A 17,276-nucleotide genomic window follows, 5' to 3' on the forward strand; every position below is an offset into this window, starting at 1 on the left:
CAAGGGGCCCACCGTATACATGGGGGTTCAGAGAGACTCTGAGCAAGTTCTAGGTAAGTACATTACATGTACTGCTGAGAAAGTGAGGGAGTCGACAGCACTTGGAGGCCATGCTCTCTATGCACACGAGAACTGACTTTGAACACATAAAGAGTGTCCTGATGACTTTGAACACATAAAGAGTGTCCTGACCTTCTAAGAAATGCGAGTGATCAAGGGACCCTGGCACACTCTTTCTTACTCATATTACTTTCCTGTATTAGGCAGCCGCGTAGAGTGAAGATGATGACAGAGAAAGAAAGGGAGTAGTAGTGTAGTGTTAGTTCTTCGGTTGTGTCCGACTCTTTGTGACCCTGGGGACTATAGCCCACCAGGCTCCTCCATCCATGGGATTCTCCAGGCAAGAATACTGGAGTGGGTTGCCATGCCCTTCTCCAGGGGATCTTCTTGACCCAGGGATCGAACCCGGGTCTCCTGCATTGCAGGCAGATTCTTTACCATCTGAGCCACCAGGGAAGCCCTGACAGAGAAGGGAGCAGAAGGACTGGGTAAGTCAGAGTTCCTTTTCCTCTTAGTCCTCTGTACTCATCAGTAAACCAGAGCTAGAGTGTTGGTGGAAAGTGCACATGTCAAGAAGTGGGATAAGTTGAGTTAGTTTGGTGCAGCATTTCCACTGTTATGGTAAGAATGGCATTCATAATAATTCATGTGGAATACGAATTATACAATTTTTGTGATTCCACGTGTGAGTAAAAAGCTCTTATATTTGCATTTTGAACTGGTACCACACAACACAAAGATGGAAGTTCATGCTAATATTTAAAAATTTTAATTTTTCTCTACTAAGAACAATGTTAAACAGTATGTAAAAAGCATTGTGACAAGTTGAGAGAAAGAAAGGCTGTGGAAGAAAGAAAAGCTTTATATTTTCGTGCCATTAACAGCACAGTTTTCTGCTTTGGGAGCAAGGAGCTCCACATTTCATTTTGCACTGGGTCCTGCAAATTGTGTGACTGGGCCCACAGAGGAGACTGTTGGGCAGAACCCCGCGCATCCCTCAAGTCCATTGCCTCTGGAGCCCTCACCCCGCTAGGTGCTGGCAGTGTTCTCGTCTCCGGCTTCACTTTCACGGCAAGCAGCCCTTGCTTCGTGTTTTTTCCCCACTCAGGTCACAGTTTTTCTGATGGTTTTTTTTAAAGAACATTCTTGCTCTTCTCCCACATCTTTCCCCTCTCCTCCCCCTACCTTTTTTCCAATACTTCAGGGGGTTTCAGGGGAGCGAACAGGCCCGTTAGGAACTATCAGTGCTGGCCGGCCTCTGGTGTCCAGCTGTGGAAGCCACCGGTGAGGAACCACAGGTGGGGGGCTGCCATGTCTCAGCAGGACAGGTCTTCTGCTAGGTTCGAGAGGAAGTGGCCAAAACAGCTCTCAGTCTCAGGAACCTCTCTATTTGTGAGGCAGTGGCGGGTGCCTCCTGGCTGACAGACTCACCTTTGCCTTCTGAGAAGAGGACCGTTTCCTCAGCCAAGCCCGCTGACGAGACTGCCATGCTCGGTCCACCCCAGTGCTGGATGAGAACCTATTTCTGTAACTATCATTCCTGACTCTGCCGGAGAGGCTCTTCCCTCTGCAGCTCTTCACAGGCAGAAAGAACCAGACAGAAATCCTAGCCTGATTAAGAAATTGTGAAGAGTAGGTTGCTCTTTTTTGACTGCCCGTGACAGGAAGGGAGCCCGGTATAGAAAGGGCCTGTGGAAAAGAGCTTTCTCAGACCAGGGCTTGTTTCTGTTCTGTTCTGCTTGATGTGGGAAGGCATCACACACCTGACTGCCTCCCCGTCCTCCACCCAATAGAGATGTGTGAAGACTGGAAACGCTGCTTAGGACTTGGTGAAACTGGCATTTTCTGGGCTTTTGTTCACCTTCCCATTGACGGCTGGTTTGGGTCCTCTCCAAACGCTGGGCTGGCTGGGGACCAAGCACTCACGCTGTTGCATCGGCAAGCATGGCTTTTGCTAACTAAATAGCATGAGGAGGGAAGGCTAATATTTGTGGAACATAATTTCAATCCAACTGCAGGGCCTTCGTAAGTGCCACATAAATGTTGAATCGATGAATGCTCGACGATTTTATCCTACCCGCACATTCTGCGCCAGGCCCCGTATGGTTTGCTCATTTAATTCTCATCAAGGAGACATCTGATATGGGGATTATGACCCCCTGTTTTATGGTATGAAACCAAGGCTTACTGAGAAAAGGCAATTAATTCAAAATCATATAATAATAGAAAGCAGAGTTAAAATCTCTCTCCAGGTCTTTTTCCTCCTAAAGCATGATTCCTTTCTCCTGTACTACACTGTCAAATCCCAAATGACAAATCATCTTTCCTCTCCTGTTTCCCTCTCCCCTCTCCCTCCTTTCTCTTCTCCTGGCTTCCTGCCTGCCCTCACCCCTCTTCCTTTCATATCTCCATCTATTCAGTCATGCCTCTCTTCTCCCTTCAACACACACGTTTCCAAAAAAGAAGTTCAAGTAACTGATTGATTTCTCATTTTAGAATTTAAAGACCTTCAGGAACTAAGTCTTGGTAAGATTGATCCTTTGCTTCAAGGTCTCTGTAACATATTCAGACTGATTTCCTCAGTGTTTCCTTAACAAAATATGTACATTCCTGCTTTTATCTCCTTCTCCCATCATATCCTTTCTGAGCCATCACCACACTCAGCTGTTCTAGCCAATAGTGATCTATCATTCTCGTCACAAACGGTAGCTAAAATTTACAGAACATGTACTTTGTGCCAGTTACTGCTATAAGCATGTCACCCACATTTACTTAAAGTAGCCTCAGTCCAATGAAGTGGGTGCAAAACTGTTGTGCATGTATTGCTGAAAGACGAAACGGAAGTCTGAGGTGTTTGTGGTGGGTGAGTAACTTGGCCAAAGCGCAAAGGTAGTGATGTAGTTGTATTATTTTCTAAAGATCACATCATTCATTGCTGCATTTTTTGAGACAGTGCTTTGGGATAACCAACTGTTTCATATAAATATCTTCTAAAGAAGATGATCTCTGATTTGAAGAATTACATCTTGCAATTCTTTATGTATTTCCCAGAGTTAAAAGTTTACTTGATGAACAATGAGGGGTAAAGGTAGTGCCCTGTAACATGATGTAAAACATCCAGAAATACATGTCTAATTAAGCTACCAGAAACTACCTTTTGGACACTTAGATAACAAATGAGAAGTTTTTGGAACATAGGAATGTAGAATTAGAAGAAAGATTTTAAAAAAGAAGTAGTCCAGGTATATTAGTTAAGGTAAAGCAAACTTCCATAACACACGACTGAATTATAGAGCGTCAAAGATGCAGTTGTGTGTGCTTAGTCGCTCAGTCGTATCTGACTCTGCGACCCATGGACTGAAGCCCAACAGACTTCTCTGTCCATGGGATTCTCCAGACCAGAATACTGGAATGGGTTGCCATGCCTTCCTTCAGGGGATCTTCCCAACCCAGGGATTGAAACCAGGTCTCCTGCATTGCGGGTCGATTCTTTACTGTCTGAGCCATTAGAGAAGCCCAAAAGATGCAGTTAATATTTATTTCTTGCTGTTATCAATGAGCTTTCCTGGCTGGCAGAAGGCCTTCTTGCAAGAGATGACTTGGGGCTCCATGCTTCTTTTACCTTGCAACTCCACTACCTTCCATGTGAGGACTTTAAGGCCGTGGTGTTTGTCTGCATCAATCCAGAGGGGGAGAAGGGATCTTGGAAGCTCCCACCTGGGCAGTGTGGACAGGCCAGCCTTGGATATGGTGCCCATCATTCCCACACCCCTCTCATCAGCTGGGACTCTGTCACATGGCACCCCTCTCGCAAAGAAGGGGGGAATTGTAGATGTGTGCCCATCAAGCAGAGAGAGTGGGTTAGGTGCTCTTTGAGCACCCATTTCTGTGACAGGAATGGTTTAATACACGTGTTTGGCCAACTCTGAAGGGTTGGGAATGGCTGTCTGGAGTGAGTTGTGGAGGGGGATTTTGAGACAGTCCACGCTTTGAAAGAAAGAATATGAAGGACCACTCTTTGTGCTCTAGGGACTGAGGGTGGGGGTGGTGGCAATACATATGTCACTACTTGCTGTCCCTGATTCTAATTGGAGTTCTTCATTTTACCTTTGTTAATTTATTCATCCTAGCTGTGTGGGACAACTGCCGGGTGATGGAGACACAGAAATGGGTAAGTCACAGGCTCTACCTGCAGTGGGTCAGTTGGTTCAGGAGAGGGAATTTATGATGGAGTGTGGTCCCTTCAGCCAAGGGTCAAGACAGAGAATTGTGGAAACGCACGGGAATGAGCCATAGTGGAGCAGACAGGTCAGGAAGGAGTCAGTGACCGGCTCAAGGTCACACTGCAACTATGCAGCAGGTGCAGGACAGGAACACGGAGAGTCCTCATTTAGAATGTGGGAGGCTGCCGGCCAGAACTGGTGGGGGTAACGCTCACAAAGCTACCTGCAGTGTCTCTCATAGCCGGTGCTGAACAAACACATGCTGCTCTTCCTGTGCTTGTTCTCAAGATTCCGTCCGTCTACATCCAGCAAATGTGAACTCTTCATCAAGAGTGTGCTATGTGCTTTATTTACTTACTCAACAAACATTTATCGAGTAGAGCTTACTGTGTGCCAGGCACTGTTCTGAGAACTGGGAGGAAGTCAGTGAACAAAATAGACACAAATCCCACCTTTGCTGAACTTATGCTCTGGCACAGGGGTGCAGATTGTAAACATACGTGAGTCAGAGAATCCAGGAGCAAGTGATGAGTATAATGAAAAATGGCTCCTAGTGAAGAAGGATTGTCCATGTTTAGGAAGGGGGAATGATGGCAGTTAAATTTTAAAAAGGGGTAGTCAGCAGGCTTCACTTCAGAGGTGACTCTTGAGCCAAACCCTGTAGATGTGTAGGACGTGGTTATGTCCTCAGAAACTCCCAGGTTGGGTAGGACTTATCCCCATTTTGCAGATGAGGATAGTGAAGTGAAGCTGATGGAGGTAAAGCAACCTGGTCAAGCTCCCCTGAGAACTGGGATTCAAATCAGGCATCTTGACCTGAAGACCCATGAGGCAGAGAAGGAAGCAAGTGGGAGGGGATGTGAGTCCATGCTTGGAACTCTGGTCTGGATCAGGCAGCCAATTCTGATGGTGTCTTTCTCCTTTGCTGTCCTTAATCACATTCTCTTCCTGCTTGGTTTCTTTACTTTTGCATGCCACCTCTCTAGATGTAATGAATAATATTTGGAGCTGCAAACCAGAGAGCATTTAGTGGTCATGAAGGCTTGATAAAATGTGTACATGGTTTTAAACATTCCATTGTAATGCATGGTAAGGCTCAGTTAAAAAAGAGAGCACGCAGAAGCCTGCTGGATTTGATTGATGACTCGCCATCAATATTGATGGCCGTGAGCACATTGGGAAGTTGGGATGCTGTATTTCTGCTGTGTCCTGCTAGCATTCAAGTCTGTAGGGATGATATATTGTGTAAAAGCCTGGGTATCACACTGCTGTAACACTGACATTAAGTAATGATAATGGGGCTCAGACTTCGTTTGAGGTAAAATCAGTTTTGAGTGAAACATGGGCTCATAGATCCTGAGCTGGGGAGCTGTTCCCCACATTGTTTGCTCTGGGGGCATCCATGCCCATGACACTGCACTAGCTGCCCCTGTATTAGAGGTTGCTTGGAGGCAGGAGAACTGGGGAAGTCACAGCCCTCACCAGCAGCCTTAGTTTTAAGCCTGGCCAATACTGTAAGGCAGACAAGGTATTAATACTAAAGGGGCAGAAAGATAAAGAACATTACAGTATACTAACACATATATATGGAATTTAGAAAGATGGTAACGATAACCCTATATGCAAAACAGAAAAAGAGACACAGAAGTACAGAACAGACTTTTGAACTCTGTGGGAGAAGGTGAGGGTGGGATGTTTCGAAAGAACAGCATGTATACTATCTATGGTGACACAGATCACCAGCCCAGTTGGGATGCATGAGTCAAGTGCTCAGGCCTGGTGCACTGGGAAGACCCAGAGGAATCAGGTGGAGAGGGAGATGGGAGGGGGGATCGGGATGGGGAATACGTGTAACTCTATGGCTGATTCATATCAATGTATGACAAAACCCACTGAAATGTTGTGAAGTAATTAGCCTCCAACTAATTAAAAAAAAATACTAAAGGGGTTCAAGTTTAGAACTTAGAACTGGGAGAAACTCAGTGTTGGTTTTTGGTTCCTACCTTGTTGCTTGGGAAGGCAGCATCATACAGTAGAAAGATCTTGAACTTCAGAGTCAGACCCTGAATCAAATCCCAGAACTGCTGTTGACCACCTGGTAACCTGCGGGAAGTCATTTGATCTCTCTGTGCCTTAGCTTCCTTACCTGCAAGAGTAGGATAACCAACCTACCTTATAAGGTTATAACAAACATTAAGTGAGAGGCATCCTTGGCACATGATTGACTGGGGAATGGTGGTCCCTTTCTCTTCTGTTTACTTTGTCCCTAGTCATGGAACTGAGGGATTTGTCCTTGACCTTCTGGGTTGCAATCCTGGCTCTGTCCTTAACTGGGTTTTTCCTGGGAAGGTAGCCTGCCTTGCTTGGTCCGGAACGCAAACTCAGACCATGAGCGGGCCCCTTGCTTGCTGACATCAGCAATGTGTGGTGCTGCTTTCTCTACCTGTGGGGTTGATGGTCTCCCTTCTGGCATCTCTTCTGCCCATCTGCTCAGACCCCCTCCTATGTATTGATGGGAATTTTTCAGCAACCAGAAACAAAAGTCCTAACTCAGCTTGTTTAAATGAAAGAGAGGATTTCTTATCTCCTATAACTAGAAGTCCTAAAGTGGGTGGAAAAACCCAGGTTTTCTGACAATCTTTTCACAATGGCTTATCTTTTGGTCTTTTTTTCCATTGGTAGCAATGTGATCTGAGTACCACATTCAAATATGAGTGTCCAGCAGAAGACAGGCCTTTCTTTCCTTTCTTCCTCCTTGCTTCCTTCTTTCTCTTCTCTCCTTCCCCCCCATCCCCCACCCCGTCCGTTCCTTCTTAGGGAAAAGAAAACCTTTCCTGATACTCCCCTGGACCCCCCATTGAGTCTCACTGGTTGACACTACGTCTCAGTCTAACCAATCACTGGCAGATGAAATGGAGCAGTGTAATTGGCTTAGACCATGCATAATTTGCTCACTGGGAGGACAACTGGTGTCCACCTCCTTTGAGGCAAATGGCTATGTAAGGAGGGAGTAGCTACCTGAGCAAAACTGGAACTTTTTCAAAAATTGTGAATGGTTGTTGGGTAGGCAGCCGACAGTGTCTGCCTCATGCAACTCTTGGCATATGCTTGGATTTCCTGCTATGCATTGGAAGTTCTGTCTAATCTCAAATTCATAGATAGAGAGCAAAGTGCTCATTTTGCATGCTAACTTAAGTTGACTGGTAGTGAGTACTTGGAATAAGATAGTGAGGATTCTGGCCACATCTGGACTCAGCAGGAATGACAGCCATGATTGATTAACAATGTCTGCTAGGGATGTGTGTGTCTGTCAGATTGGAGACTTAATAGGAAAATTTTCTTCCTTTAAAAAAAATTTTTTTTAAAGCTCTAAGCTTTGTCTTCCTAAACTGTTTCACTCCCAAAGGACTGCTTGTTATCCTAGTTTTTAGAAACCATGTTTACATATTTCACAGGCAGATGTGTTGCAGAAAGTTAATTGGTCGTTTATGAATAGGCTCCTTGTCTCTGACTTGTCAGCCTTCCTCATAGCCTCTGAGAAAGGACCACAAGTCTCTGGCTTCCTCTTGGTTGAGTTAAGGCATTATTCACTTCCCTGAAAACCCAGGGAAGCATGGTTCATGCCATCAACAAGAGGCTGGCGATCCAGAGGTGGAGGATGTGACTGGAACAGCTCAGAGTTTTCATTCAACTTTAGAAGAGGCGTCTAGAGTCCATCTTTCCTGCCCAGAGTCTTCTTTCCCAGTAAAAAATAAAATTCCATGAACTTGTAATTCTGCAAGTTTGGGTCTGCCAAGGGAGCAGTATTTTAATTTTAAAATCTTAGCCAATTATCAAGAGGGTGGCTTTCTTCTGGGTATCAGCATCATCTCTGTAACAGCCTTCCCCACCCCCCTCCTTCCTGCTTATCTTTGGAGACTAGCCGAGCCCAGCTGCTCCGTAGATGCGATCTCTCCAGGCATACTAATAATGGGGATTTTTTTTCCCAGAGCAAGTTTTCATTATTTTGGGTTTTTGTCTGTTTGTCACATGTCCAACTAATTTCTCTTTGTTTTTGAAACAAAGGGTGGTTCTAAGAAAATGAAATTGCAGCAATACATTTTATGCTGTTTCTGAATTCTTCCTTCCTCCTCCCTTTCTGTCCTTACAGTAAATGCAAAGTAGTTTTTTTCAGGTTATGTTTGACAAATCTCTGGACACAGTCAGATAATTTTGCATTTCTAGACTCAGTGAACCACATGACAAAAGTTAATTAAACTGGCTAGGATAGGAGTATCTGCTGGTAGATCAGGAAAACTGTCACATTTCTCAGAATAATCATGACTAACTGAGACACCTCAATGCTCTCGGTGTTGTTTAATAAACATACCATTTGGTACTTAGAGATAGCCGTAAGCCACCATTGTCTTAAATTGTCATAAAAGGAATTAAATTATTCTGTATACTCAGAAACTCATTACTATTTCTTTCTCCCCTCAAACCTCAGTCTGAAAAATCCCCCGTGTCCCTTAGTCCATATATCTATGGTGGTACTGTCTCACTATCTAAAAGGAGTGGTTATGCTGTACTCACCACTGTGCTTTGGAATGGGCCCAGGCATTGTCATTTTACAGGTCTCCAGATGTTCTACCATGCAACCAGATGGAGAACCCCCAATACAAGAGTCTCTGCTATATAGCGATCAGGATAGGCTATGTTCTGCTACAGCAAGAGTTACTTAAGTCTCACTGACCCTACAACAAATTTCTAGACCTTGTCACTTGTCCATAGTTGGTTGGCTGGATACTCTGCTCCACCTTTCCTGTCTCTAACACCCATGCTGTTGGGGCTTACTGTCTGGACCATCATATGTGGCCACGACATGGAAAACAAACATAACAGATCACATCTAGGCTCTCAAAGCTTTCTTCTGGACGTGGAACAATTCACTTCCATCCATACAATTAGCCCAAGCCAATGCCATAGCTGCACTTAGTAGGAATATGGAGACCCTCAGCTGACACACACCACGACTCAGGCCAAGGTCTGAAGGTTTCCATCCCGGAACACCAGGTCAAAGCCAGATGGCGAGACGTTACCAGGCTGCCCTCCAACCCAGCCCGTGATCTAGGGGTGGTGGTGCCTTCTGTTGTGACGCAAAGCTCAGCAGGGCTCCCCTGCGGCTCAGACGGTGAAGAGTCTGCCTGCTGTGCAAGAGACCAGGGTTCCACCCCTCGTTGGAAAGTTCCTATGGGGAAGGGAGTGGCAATCCATGCCAGTACTCTTGCTGGAGAATTCCATGGACAGAGAAGCCTGGCGGGCTATAGTCCGTGGGTGGGCAAAGAGCTGGACACTAGTGAGCGACTAACACGCACGCACAAAGCTCAGGCAGTGACCCTTTAGGACAGCCCAGCTATGATGGTGACACTTCATCACTAGGTAAGGAGACATTTACCTGAGTCAAGGCATCAGGGAAGTAAGTCCTATGAGAGCCTGGAAGGGAGCTGAATGATTCCTTCATTTACAAAGTACACAGCTATGGCCGTGGAAAAAGTCGGAAGATGAAAGAGGTGCAGAAAGTGTGTGTGCTGGTAAAATCTTTGACTTTAGAAGTCTGGAGATGCCTTTAATACTCCTTGATTCCCCTGACAAATTCCAGGAGCTGAATGGGTTAAAAATGGCCAGATTTTACATTCTCTTCCAAGTGGGCACATGTGACAATCTGAATCTTGTAAGAATAGGAGATTAATTAGCTTTTTTGGACCCAGAACCCAGAAGAGAATGCAGCTGAGTTGCACAGGAACTCAGTGGCAGCACTGGAAGGGGACCTTGGCAGCCCATGGCAAAGCTACTGGCAGGAGAAATAGATGGAAGAGTGAAAAGATACTTTCCCATCTTCTCTGAGGACAGCGAGAAAGGCTAGTTTAGATAGTTTTGATATTTTTCTACAGATACTTAAGGGTAAATGGACTCAACTTGTAGCAGAAGGAATGCTGGTTGACAGAATCATGTCCTAGTTAAGCATATGGCCCTGGAGTCAGGTGTCTGAGCTTCAATCCTGACTTTGCCATGGCTAGTACAATAACCCTGGGCAAATCACTTAAGTTCCTTGTGCCAGTTTGTAAAATTGGGGTAATGATAGCTCCTACTTCATTTTTTGTGAAAGTTAAATGAACTTACACATGTAACATACTTAGGAAAGTATCTGGCACATAGCTAGCATTTATTAAATAATCTGTATTTAAATACTGCTATTAATATTATTATTGTTATTATTCCAATAACTTTTCTAATGTTAGCATGATTAAAGAGTATAGTGAAGGAATGAGGGGAATTTCACTATTTTTATCTGTAGACTTTAAGAGTTAGACCAGCACTTATCTTGGTTAATTATACTATTCATTCATTATATTTGGATGGAGGTTTTTAGCCTAATTGAACTTTAGAAGTCCCCCACCCTCCACCACCACACCATCAATCACTTAAGAAAGAAAAAGTACTAAACCCAAAGGCAGCAACGAAATTGCCTGATGGTTAGGGGGAAAAAAAAAACTCAGACAAGCTTTTCTAGCATTCCACATCAGCCCCAGCTGACTTCTTTGATGGGTATGCTCATGATAGATAGAGGTACAGAAAGAAAAGAAAAAAAGAAAGAAAGTCGATCAGTCATGTCTGACTCTTTGTGACCCCATGGGTATAGTCCATGGAATTCTCTAGGCCAGAATACTAGAGTGGGTAGCTTTCCCTTCTGCAGGGGATCTTCCCAACCCAGGGATTGAACCCACGTCTCCTGTGCTTTACCAGCTGAACCACAAGGGAAGCCCAAAGGCACAGAGGTTAAGTCAAATAGATTTGAGATCTGAAACTGAACCTTGGAACAAGCACTCTGTGCATCTGCATTTTTGACAGACCTGCTGTCCCCGGGGAAGATGTGTGTCCAGGAAGCAGCAGCGGTTCCACTGTGTGTTTATGCTCAGAACCTGGGGCTGGACGGTGTTTGTAAATAAGAGAGGAAGGGCTCGGGGTCACATGGTGGAGGAGATGTGCATGATTAGATGGTTAGCCTGGAGAGGTGGCTGTCCTTTCTCGGAGCTACTGTGTTCAGTTCAGGAATACTGTAGTAACTGTCCTCCCCTGTGAGTGTGCAGCTCCTCACATGTATCCAGCACACCCCCTGTGATAAGGGGTCCCAGTCTCAGCAAGTCTGAGCCACCTGCTTGATAGGGGAGATGTCATATATTTTGGCCCAGACAAGCAGAGAAGCCTCACCATATGAGAAACAATGATCTTATATAAAGTAAACCCATTCTAATACTTGAATGGGACTCTGACAATCTTCATATTATGGAAACTTTTTACAAAAAGCAAGTCTAAACTTGCTGATGGAAAATGTCAATTTGTGGGGGCACCTTGTCCCAGATGAGACCTGTTCATCCTTGTTAGCTCTGACTAGGGTGGTGCCGAAAACTGTGGTGAGCAGGCACAGATGATGTGCAATCCAAGCCCTGTGACTTGGGGACAATGGACATCATGATTGTGCACAATTGCCAAGCACTTGCTCCCTATCAGGCGTGTATTTTACATATATTAATTCATTGGATGCTCACCTTAGGTAAATAGTGTTAGTGTTCCCATTTTCCCAGATAAGACAAGGAGGCACAGAAAGTTCTAGGCCACTTGCCCATGTTCTTAAACCAGAAAGTGGTGGAGGATGCGTTCAGCACATCTGAATTGAACATACAGACTCTTCACCACGATGTGACCTAAGTGATGATGTGAATGAATATGGACAGATGCTGAAATGAGTAATAAGAGGCACATGGGCAGTTGTAGTCAAGGCCTTGGTCATGAGGAGCAGAAATCCAAACTGGGAAAGGGGAGGGAGATGGATTATAAGGAGAGAAGTGAATCTCATGCAGGTCTAAGACAGGAAGTACAGTTGAGCCATGGGGCAGCTGGAATGGTCTTTCTCTTTTAGCCCGCCTCAGCCCATAGATTGGAGCTCATGGAGCTAATTTCTACTTCCATCACTGTGCCTGCTCTGTGCACGTCAGCTCTCTCAACTTCTTCATGTCTGCCTGTGGCTTTCAGTGGAATTCACTGCAGCCTAGATTCTACTCCTTTTATCCTCAGAGTCTCTCCAATCCGAAAGCTGACTGTTTCTTAAGAGGGAGACCCTCCTTGGTTCAACCCAGCCAATAGAAGCCAGTAGACTAGGGACTGGCTTCCCTAGTCAGGTGACCATCGTGGCAGTTAGAGGTAGTGAGGGGGAGGTCTGAGAACAGAAGATCCTGAACTTTGTTTTCTTTTACTTTCAATGACCCTTTAACCAGTCTGGTGGAGCCTGTACACCTTTCTCAGAATAATGTTTTTAAACGCATAAAATACATGTTGGATTACAAAAGCCGCCGATTCTATTAAACTACAGTTATCAGAATATTGAGTGGCTTCCCTGGTGGCCCAATGGCTAAGATGCCATGATCTTAAAGCAGGGGGCCCAGGTTTGATCCCTGGTCAGGGAACTAGATCCCGCATGCTGCAACTAAGAAGTCAAACACTGCAACTAAAGATCCTGCATGCCGCAACAAAAACTGAAGATGCCACGTGCTGCAACTTAGACCCCATTCAGCCAGGTAAATGCATGAATAAAACAAATGTTAGAAAAAAGAATACTCAACAAAATGAGATTTGCATGGGTTTAAAAAAAAACACATTGATGTGATAATAGCAAGTGTCACAACAACTGTAATTTTGAAGAACTGGTGAAAGGTAAAAGGTATTTTGAAGTTCCTGCAAAACATGTGTGATATAAAAATATTTGTAACTTGTATTGGTGACAACATCACAGACAGTGCTAATATAACTATGTTCTGCTGCTTATGTTCATTATTGAAGGAAATTCTAAATTTCACTTAGAAGATCCTGAAAACAATGATGGGGAACTTCTTTCCTTTTCAGGTGCGTAGACCATTGAATTCTATCCACAGATTCCCTTCCATACTCTGCTGCAGTATTTCTCAAAGTGTTGGGCTAGCAGTGTCAGAATAAATGAAGGGTGACAGGAGGGGAGGGGGGCAGAAATGATTCCTTTTTGGAAAATGCAAATTTTAAAAAACTAGAACAGCAAACCCATTTTTGTTCTCGCCTGAAGTGTATCTTACATGTACTAAATTCTGAGAGCCACTGATGTAAAGTAAATAATTTGAAACCTCTTAGCATCATTCTCTTTAACCATAAAATGGGGTTGGGGTATGAGCCAACTGAGTCATATAAAAGTAAAATATATTTTGAATGCAAACGTAGCTTTTGAAATGTTTAGAAATAACCTAGTGATGCTGGATGTGGGCAATCTCAAAAGCTTTCTGAAGATGCCATTTGGTTCATTTAAGAGAGCTTCAGAGTGTCTCTGCAATGGTTGAATTATGTCATTCTGAAGAGCACATGCTTTTCTGACAGAGTCCCAGTGTCTGCTGCCCACTGTAGTGAGAACTTTGCTCATTTTCTTGTCTGACCAGATTCCAAAGCATCCATACAGGTGTGGTGCAGGGTGAAAAGGACACAGGAGGACACAGTTCTAGTCCTGGCACATCAGAAGAGGCTGAGTGTTATCACTAATCTCTGGGATGCAAGACTTTGCAGCGTGTGACTGGAGGCAGAGTGCCAGTTAAGAGCAACCAGACTCTGGGAGACAGAATGAGCTCAGAGCTATTGGCCTGAAGACACCGGAAGTCTACAGAGGTAATTAATGACAAGAAGGGGAGAGAGGAGTAGCGGGGTGAAGCAGGAGTCAAGATCAGGGGTAGCTGATGCACGCAGAACAGGGAAAGAACTCTAAGCTTATTGTAAAAGGACAGTGTTTTCCTTACTCCTGTGGCTCTGGGTCTGGGAATACTGTGGGATTTCCTGCTTGGGACTCCAGCTACTTCAGTGATGTCTAGGATGTGGGACCACTCTTCTGGGCACAGATTTCACAGCTGACAAGGAGAGGGGCATCTTGGGAGCAGCAGAGGACTAGTAGGTAGGCACATTGTCCACTGTCAGTTTTTTCTCTTTATGCTGGTAGCAACATGACGTAGTGGGTGACAGCATGGGCCCCAGGTCGGCACTGGAATTCCAGCTTTGCTACATATCAGGTGGCTCATCTTGAATAGACACCAATCCTTCTGTGCTCCCTGTGCACAGCGAGCACCGGTATAGCTTCAAATTACTGTTAGTTGTGGCTATTTATGGGAAAAAGGGGCAGAGCTTACTAGGGCCCAGCAAATCAGAAAGACTTAATTGTACATCATCATAGAGTTCAAAAGTGGCAGTATAGTGTGAAGACGCTGTAAAGTGCTATCTGCTTCTAATAAGTCTCTTAAAACAAAGTTTGGAAGAATACCCAGTCCCTCAGATATAATAACTAGCAAAAATATCTCCATTAACTACTTTTTGCCCAGAGTGATAAAGGACAGAAAAGTAGGAATTCTTACTGCTTTATTATCTGATAAACTGCTAATAAACTCCTGTTAGAAGCTGTTTAGACATTACACAAAGTCATCTTGGTCTTCTGATTTCATATATATATATATGTATTTTTTCAAGTAAAGAAATATTTAACAGATGTAAACTATTTATTGAATATTTGGCAGCAAATGTTGTTAAAATACTATCTTGTAGTGTATCACTTTCAAGTTAAAATGTCAGAAACAAACCTCAATATTTATAATTATTTTAAAGAAAGTTATGTAATGGCACATTAAGGCATAAATTCTTTTCGCTTAGCATTCTTAAAAGAGTGATACTAGCAAAAGTGATGCAAAATCTTCAGTGTGATTATGATTAAGCTATATTTTATAAAAGCATGGTGTAATATGCCAGTAATCCCATTCAACATCTTGTATTATTAGATCCATTCAGAAGGGACTGATAATTTACACAGTCAAACTTAAAAATTTATGGATAAAGACAGTTCAGTGCTGCCACTGAGAAGTATATCTCTTAACATATACAACTTTCAGGCCATAGTTTTGAGGCCTGAAGTATCAAGTTGGTTTGATGAATTTGGTTGGCACTTATGAACATATTTATTGCCTTGTCATCTATAAAATAGGTTTTCAGAGTACCATTGAAACTTTTGGAGTACTTCACAGAACCTTTCTTTTGGTGTTCAAGTGCCCTGTGGTTCTGGTATTGATATTTCTTGAAGACATTGATCACTTTTTATCAAGAAGTTATTATATTGCACTTGCTATATCCTTGACTATCTGCAGAAACCTCACTCTGTCGTTGATCTCATCTGGGATCTTACCGAGAATTTGTTTAAGTGCTTGTGCCTTTTCATTTAGGTTTTGGAATTCAGGCTGTGGTCGTTTAATCATATACTGTTCTACATCATCAGCTGTCATTTGAAGAAGGGACTCTGTGAAGTTGACTTCTATACTTTTTTATCCCTAAAATTTTCATAATGATGTCTTGTATGAGTCATAGATTTTCTTTTTCAGCCTTGATGAAAGCTACTCTCAGTGTCTGAGCTACAGACAGATTTACTCATTCTGTCTCATTAAACACAGGATATGTGACTGCAGAGAGGGTCATAGAAACCATAGAAGTGGTCTCAGCTTCATCTCTTCCATTGTCATCCTCATTGAAAAGCCAACTCCTTAGGGAGACCACATCATGAAATTGGAACTGAATCATAGATCTCTGTCAACATTTGACTCTTCCTTCTACAGTTCTCCTTGGCTACTGAGGCACTGACTTCCCTTTCCACATTTGGAGCCCTCTTCCTACCACATTTTTATTTGATCATCTCTCAGGGGACATTCAGTTTGTTTCCATGTCTTTGCTATTGTAAATAATGCTGCTCTAAGCATAGGAGTGCATGTATCTTCTCCAGATATTTGCCCCAGAGAGGGATTGCTGGATTGCATGGTAGTTCTAGTTTTAGTTTCTTAAGGAACCTCCATACTGTTCTCTATAGTGGCCATACCAATTTACATTCTTACCAACCAACAGTATAGGAGGGTTCCATTTTCCCCCATACCTTCCCCAGCATTTATTGTTTTAGACTTTCTGATGATGGCCATTCTGACTGGTGTGAGGTAGTACCTCACTGTAGTTTTGATTTGCATTATTCTGATAATGTATGACCTTGAGCATCTTTTCATGTGCTTTTTAACCATCTGTATGTCTTCTTTGGAGAAATGTTTATTTAGATCTTCTGCCCATTTTTTGATGGGTGACTATAGGATGCTTAAAGCAAAAATCATAACCTTGTGTTGCAAGGTCTATATTCATAGATGAAAGAAAAAGATATGTGAATATAGCACAAAGTATGAGGAAGGATAAATGGAATTGTGCTATTGTGGGGGAACGTCATTGCTAATTAAAAACTCAATATTATTTTAGCCTGGACTGTGATAAATTAAACGTACATATTGTGAACTCCAGAGCTTTTCTGTTCAATATAGCAGTCACTGGCCACATGGGGCTACTAAGCACTTGAAATATGTCTAATGAAACCGAGGAGATGAATTTGTCATTTAATGACTTAAATTTAAATGAAAAACTGAAGTGGTGTATGCATTTTTCTATGAGGCACCATTTTATTGTTTTTACAGATCTTTCACTTTAACAGTTGTGATATGCTACAGGTATAAAAATTCAGATCAGATTTCAAAGATAGTATGAATGTAATTTTAGAATCTAAAATATCATATTACATGTTAGAGTGATAATATTTATGTCATGTTAGGTTGATATATTATTAAATTAATTTAACTGCTTTTAAGTTTGGTAATGTGTGAACCAAAAATTGAGATATTCTATAAATGTTACATGTGTGGCTCACATTGTACTTCTAACAGACAGTGTTATTCTAGAGAAGTTACTAAGGAAAATAACACAAAGTGATATAGTTCAAAAGTCAAAGGAGAGAAAATGCAATATTAAAAATTGCTCAGTTTACTCAAATAATAATGGAGAAAAGAAGGAACAAAGGAACAGATGACATATTGAGTTAGCCAAAAATTT

General features: G+C 43.1%; 1 pseudogene; it reads right to left on the reverse strand.

Moving 5' to 3' along the window:
* Positions 1-15,242: 15,242 nt before the first annotated feature.
* On the reverse strand, positions 15,243-15,889 carry LOC136157434 (programmed cell death protein 10 pseudogene; annotated as a pseudogene).
* Positions 15,890-17,276: the final 1,387 nt, after the last annotated feature.

This window comes from Muntiacus reevesi, chromosome 2 (assembly GCF_963930625.1).
Source record: "Muntiacus reevesi chromosome 2, mMunRee1.1, whole genome shotgun sequence".
In the NCBI taxonomy this organism is placed as follows: Eukaryota; Metazoa; Chordata; class Mammalia; order Artiodactyla; family Cervidae; genus Muntiacus; species Muntiacus reevesi.